Consider the following 6287-nt stretch of genomic DNA (forward strand, 5'->3'; position numbering starts at 1 on the left):
GAGAACCACATACGTGGGCTGAGCCCCACACAGTGGGCAGAGCCCCACACAGTAGTGAATGTTCTTCTTTGTCGATCACTTGAGTTAATATTTTTGAAGTAGCAGAAGGCCCAGAGAAATAATTGAATTACCCAGGATGCCACAAAGATTAAGTGATGGTGGCCCAAGAATTCTTTTCGGCAAGTCTTAAAAGTATGAAAGGGCTTTGCAATCATTATATAAAAAACAAAAACGCCTGTTTATTTTGTATAGCTAGTGCTTTGTGCCTGAGCATTTCCCACTACAACCTGGGATTATTGCCCACTATTACACTTGAGGAGGTGGAGACCCAGAGAGGTAGTGTCACTTGTTCATTAAAATCAGAAATTGGACTGGACCCTAGGAAAGTGGATCATTTTATTTTTAAACTTTACCTAATATCTTTAATGGATCCAGGATGTCCAGCAAACTAAGGCAGGAATTCAGGAGTGGTAAGAAGAGATGGCAAGAATACACAGAAGAACTGTACAAAAAAGATCTTCACGACCCAGATAATCACGATGGTGTGATCACTGACCTAGAGCCAGACATCCTGGAATGTGAAGTCAAGTGGGCCTTAGAAAGCATCACTACGAACAAAGCTAATGGAGGCGATGGAATTCCAGTTGAGCTCTTTCAAATCCTGAAAGATGATGCTGTGAAAGTGCTGCACTCAATATGCCAGCAAATTTGGAAAACTCAGCAGTGGCCACAGAACTGGAAAAGGTCAGTTTTCATTCCAATCCCAAAGAAAGGCAATGCCAAAGAATGCTCTAACTACCACACAATTGCACTCATCTCACATGCTAGTAAAGTAATGCTCAAAATTCTCCAAGCCAGGCTTCAGCAATATGTGAACCGTGACCTTCCTGATGTTCAAGCTGGTTTTAGAAAAGGCAGGGGAACCAGAGATCAAATTGCCAACATCCGCTGGATCGTGGAAAAAGCAAGAGAGTTCCAGAAAAACATCTATTTCTTCTTTATTGACTATGCCAAAGCCTTTGACTGTGTGGATCACAATAAACTGTGGAAAATTCTGAAAGAGATGGGAATGGCAGACCACCTGACCTGCCTCTTGAGAAATTTATATGCAGGTCAGGAAGCAACTGTTAGAACTGGACATGGAACAACAGACTGGTTCCAAATAGGAAAAGGAGTTCATCAAGGCTGTATATTGTCACCCTGTTTATTTAACTTCTATGCAGAGTACATCATGAGAAATGCTGGACTGGAAGAAACACAAGCTGGAATCAAGATTGCCGGGAGAAATATCAATAACCTCAGATATGCAGATGACACCACCCTTATGGCAGAAAGTGAAGAGGAACTCAAAAGCCTCTTGATGAAAGTGAAAGTGGAGAGTGAAAAAGTTGGCTTAAAGCTCAACATTCAGAAAACGAAGATCATGGCATCCGGTCCCATCACTTCATGGAAAATAGATGGGGAAACAGTGGAAACAGTGTCAGACTTTATTTTTGGGGGGCTCCAAAATCACTGCAGATGGTGACTGCAGCCATGAAATTAAAAGACGCTTACTCCTTGGAAGGAAAGTTATGACCAACCTAGATAGCATATTCAAAAGCAGAGACATTACTTTGCCAGCAAAGGTTTGTCTAGTCAAGGCTATGGTTTTTCCTGTGGTCATGTATGGATGTGAGAGTTGGACTGTGAAGAAGGCTGAGTGCTGAAGAATTGATGCTTTTGAACTGTGGTGTTGGAGAAGACTCTTGAGAGTCCATTGGACTGCAAGGAGATCCAACCAGTCCATTCTGAAGGAGATCAGCCCTGGGATTTCTTTGGAAGGAATGATGCTAAAGCTGAACCTCCAGTACTTTGGCCACCTCATGCGAAGAGTTGACTCATTGGAAAAGACTCTGATGCTGGGAGGGATTGGGGGCAAGAGGAGAAGAGGACGACAGAGGATGAGATGGCTGGATGGCATTTATGACTCGATGGACGTGAGTCTGGGTGAACTCCGGGAGTTGTTGATGGACAGGGAGGCCTGGCATGCTGCGATTCATGGGGTCACAAAGAGTTGGACACGACTGAGCGACTGATCTGATCTGATCTGATCAAGATTGGAAAAAAAAGAAAAAATCCAGTCCCATCCTCAGAGAATTTAGGTCTTGGAGAAAAGGGACAGATGGCTAAGATAAAAGTCATGGGAAGGAGAGGGAGCTTTGAAGATTGGAGGCCCTGTCTGTGGACTACAGTGTCAAGGCAGCACCTTTGTTGCTAAGTCACTTCAGTCATGTCCGACTCTGTTCCACCCCATAGACGGCAGCCCACCAGGCTCCCCTGTCCCTGGGACTCTCCAGGCAAGAACACTAGAGTGGGCTGCCATTTCGTTCTCCAATGCATGAAAGTGAAAAGTGAAAGGGAAGTCGCTCAGTTGTGTCCGACTCTTCGAAACCCTTTGGACTGCAGCCTACCAGCCTCCTCCGTCCGTGGGATTTTCCAGGCAAGAGTACTGGAGTGGGGTGCCATCACCTAGTTCTTGGAATATCACAGATTGGATCATTTTCACTTGGAAAAAATGGGGAAATCAGGATAAACTCAAGGAGAGGAGATTAGCATAGTCTATGGTCCACAAGCTCATTAATATGCTAATCAAGCACCTTCTTGAACAACAATCACTTTATCTTCCTTATTCCTGGTGAAGAAGGGACGATTTGGGGTGAAGTGCCTAGGTGTCGAACTTCCTGCCTTTTCAGTCCCAGCTGCTGCAAAAGTACTTTTTCCCTCCCTGAGAGTCCCAAAAAACTAGTGCAGAAATTCCACTTCAGGCTGGTAGTGTGAGTGGGCAAGGTTGAGAGAGAAGGATGTGAGGATCAGTTCTCACAGAATCCCAGGCACTGAGGCTGTTTATGTGGATGAAGAAAGTGTATTTACTGACAGCACTGAGAGCTCTAATAAATCTTGTTTCTAGAAAGAAACCGGCACTGGGTCTGTTGAGGGCTAGGGCCTCAGAATGTCTCTGTATCTCTGTCCCTCCTTAATTTAGATTTTGAGACTTTATGCATCAAGTTTCTTAGGATAAATTGCAAAAATTTCCTAAATTTATCTTATCCCATTGCTCTTTGCAATGTGACTTTGTAGTTTCTCCTTCCATGAAGAACTGGTTTAATTTTTTCTCTGTCTCTTGAATCTGGGTTTGACCAAGTGATTTAACAGATGTAACCCAAGCAGATGGTTGAAAATAGCCTGGCATAGTGCAGCTTGTACACATCTTGATTCTCTCACAACCCTGAAACTCCCATGTTATGAAAGATACTGAGCTCATTGTTGGAGGTTAAAGCGCCTGAGTCAATAGCCTGCCAACTGCCAGACTTGCAGGTGAGGCTATCCCATATCACCCAATGCCAGTCGACTTTCCAGTTGATGGAAACACCTGAGAAGACCCAGCAGAATTTAACCCTGACTACAAGAACCACTGGCTGAGCTACAGAATTTTAAGTGAACAAATGGTAGTAGTTTTAAGCAACTAAGTTTTCGGGTGGTTTGATACTCATCAAAAATTGGCACATGCTTAGTGAATGGCCATGAATTAGTCTTCTAGGACAGTGTCAATTCTGCCTGTCCTTCAAGAGAAGCAACCCATGCTGTGTACCAAATCTTGCTGCTGCTGCTGCTGCTACTGCTAAGTCACTTCAGTCGTGTCCAACTCTGTGCGCCCCACAGACGGCAGCCCACCGGACTCCCCCGTCCCTGGGATCCTCCAGGCAAGAACACTGGAGTGGGTTGGCATTTCCTTCTCCAATGCAGAAAAGTGAAAAGTGAAAGTGAAGTTGCTGAGTCTTGTCCAACTTTTAGTGACCCCATGGACTGCAGCCCACCAGGCTCCTCCATCCATGGGATTTTCCAGGCAAGAGTACTGGAGTGGGGTGCCATTGCCTTCTCCGTACCAAATCCTATATACATCCAGATCCTTGTTCTCTTCCCCCTCTCCCCTCCATTTTTTCCATTTTTATATCCTTCCCTTTCCTACATTAGGAAACAGAAATGAGGATTAATGAAGTGGTCTAGGCTCCAGGGATGTTTTCACTTGGCAGTCTCCATTCCCATCTCCTCAGAAAGATTCTCTAATCTGATTCCCCAGCCCACATCGTAATATAATGTTTAATGCCATGGGGAAAAACTGAGAAAAAATATGTAAGATCAAACATACATATGGGGAAGGTGATTTGGAGTGTGCATTCCTTAGAACTAAGAGTATTATTACTGTATTTTACAGTATTCCATAAAATGTTAATTTAATCATTTAATATCTAAAGCTATTTACATATTTATATATTGAAAAAGGAAAAGACAGGGGGAGGTAGCAGTGGTTGCTGTCTCTGAAAAATTATTTTTTTTAATATTTATTTATTTGGCTGCGCCAGGTCTTAATTGTGGCACATGGGATCTTCATTGTGGCATGTGGAATCTTTAGTTGCAGCATTCTTCATTGTCGCATATGGGATCTGGTTCCCTAACCAGGGATCGATTCTGGGTTCCCTGAATGGTAAGCATGGAGTCTTAGCCACTGGACCACAGGGAAGTCCCATGTCACTGAAACATTGACCTGAGACCTGGAGATAGGAGAAGGTGGTAACTAGGATGCAGGGTGCTGGAATAGGGAGGCTGTATCACAAAAGGTGGAAAAGGCAGTCTCAAGTGCATTATTGACCTGTTTCCCACTTTGAGCACTTGCTTCCATTTCTTGGATGTCCATGGAGTCTCAGAATTGTTTGTCTGAAGCTCATTTGGTGAAGCTTTATCCACCCACACCATTCCCTCTTCAGCTGAAGTTTTCCTCCTGGGATGTTAATTCCCTAATACTTCCTATCTGCCAAGCTGGTGATTGAAATGAGCTCACCTAGCTTCAGAAAAGGCAGATGCGGAAAAGACTACTCTGATCCTAGAACGTATGCTCAAAGGCTCTTGGGCCAGAATGACGTTGGCATTATCTAGGACCAAAGATAAGGCTACTGTAAATGAAAGGTGAGAAGTGGAAGAGCAGACTATTGATCCAGGAAGGCAAGGTCTGTGGGCCAGAATTTGCCCTCTCGGCCAGTGTGAGGAATTTGAACTTTACCTGAGAACAGACACTGTATCATCTGACTATTTATGTTTCTCTGCTTCTCTCAGTTGCTAGCCTGTAACTCCTGCTCTTTCCTGTGTCTCTGGTCTTCTGCTGCAGCACCACATACACTTCACGTACCTAACACCTCATACAATCACAGGGCATGGGGTATCAAAAAGGTATGAGGAAGGGGCACCAGAGGACATCTCTTCTTTTGTTTCTTGGCTAAATATGTACCAGATGCTGCCCACAGATTCTGCCTGCTATGAGAGGGTTTTCCAGACTGACATGAGACATTGGGTTGGGTGGGTGTGGGAGGCACATTCCCTGTAGCTCTCTGATGAATCTTGCTCAGAATTCTAACACGGTGGAGCTAAGCTGCCCAAGTTCATTACTGCCTCATCAAGGTGCACAAGGAGGAAGGTGGCTTTGGACAAGTTCTGGCTAATTGCATTAAAGCAGAAGGTTGTAGGGTAGGTAGTAAAAGATAGCTCTTGAATGCATGTCCTTTGCTCTAGTTCTGTGTCTCTCTTTCCATCTTAAAGCTTGGAATGCAGGTGTGATGGCTGGAGCTTTAGAAACTGCCTTGGATCCTAGGGATAGTGCGAGCGTTGCTGGAAAGCTTGGCAATTTCATGGAGTTGCCATACCAGCCCTAGACTAGATTTCCTGTACTTCCACATCTGGACTGCTTCTTCATGAGAGAGAGAACCTGTTTCAGTCACTGTCCATTTGGGTTTTCTATTCTCTAGAATTTAACTGAACCTTCAGGGACACAGTGAGTTGCTGTCTTTAGAAAAAATGCAACCATAAAACTATCTGCTCTTTGTTTTGCTTTTTTCCCTAAATATTAATAGGAATTCTGTAACTTTCTGAATTACATTTTTATGTATTAGTATGTTTAGCTTTTCTTTCCCCTTCTTGAGTCAGTTAGGTCATTTGTTTCTTTTGAAAAAGGCATTTAATTAAGATTTTCAATTTTATTTGCACATAATTCTTCAAATTGCTCTCAAAATTGTTATTCTAGTATGTGCTCTTTCATGTTTCTATTTTTTTATGTATTCTTTTTATTAGAGCAGCCAATGATTTATCTAATATAGTATCATTCTTAACCTGAAAGAACTAGTAGGACTTATTTTTCTTTCTGTAACTTGCCAACATCAAAATCAACTTCTAATTTTATCTTTATTATCCTTATAGTTTCC

This window comes from Bos indicus x Bos taurus, chromosome 23, assembly GCF_003369695.1.
Source record: "Bos indicus x Bos taurus breed Angus x Brahman F1 hybrid chromosome 23, Bos_hybrid_MaternalHap_v2.0, whole genome shotgun sequence".
In the NCBI taxonomy this organism is placed as follows: domain Eukaryota; kingdom Metazoa; phylum Chordata; class Mammalia; order Artiodactyla; family Bovidae; genus Bos; species Bos indicus x Bos taurus.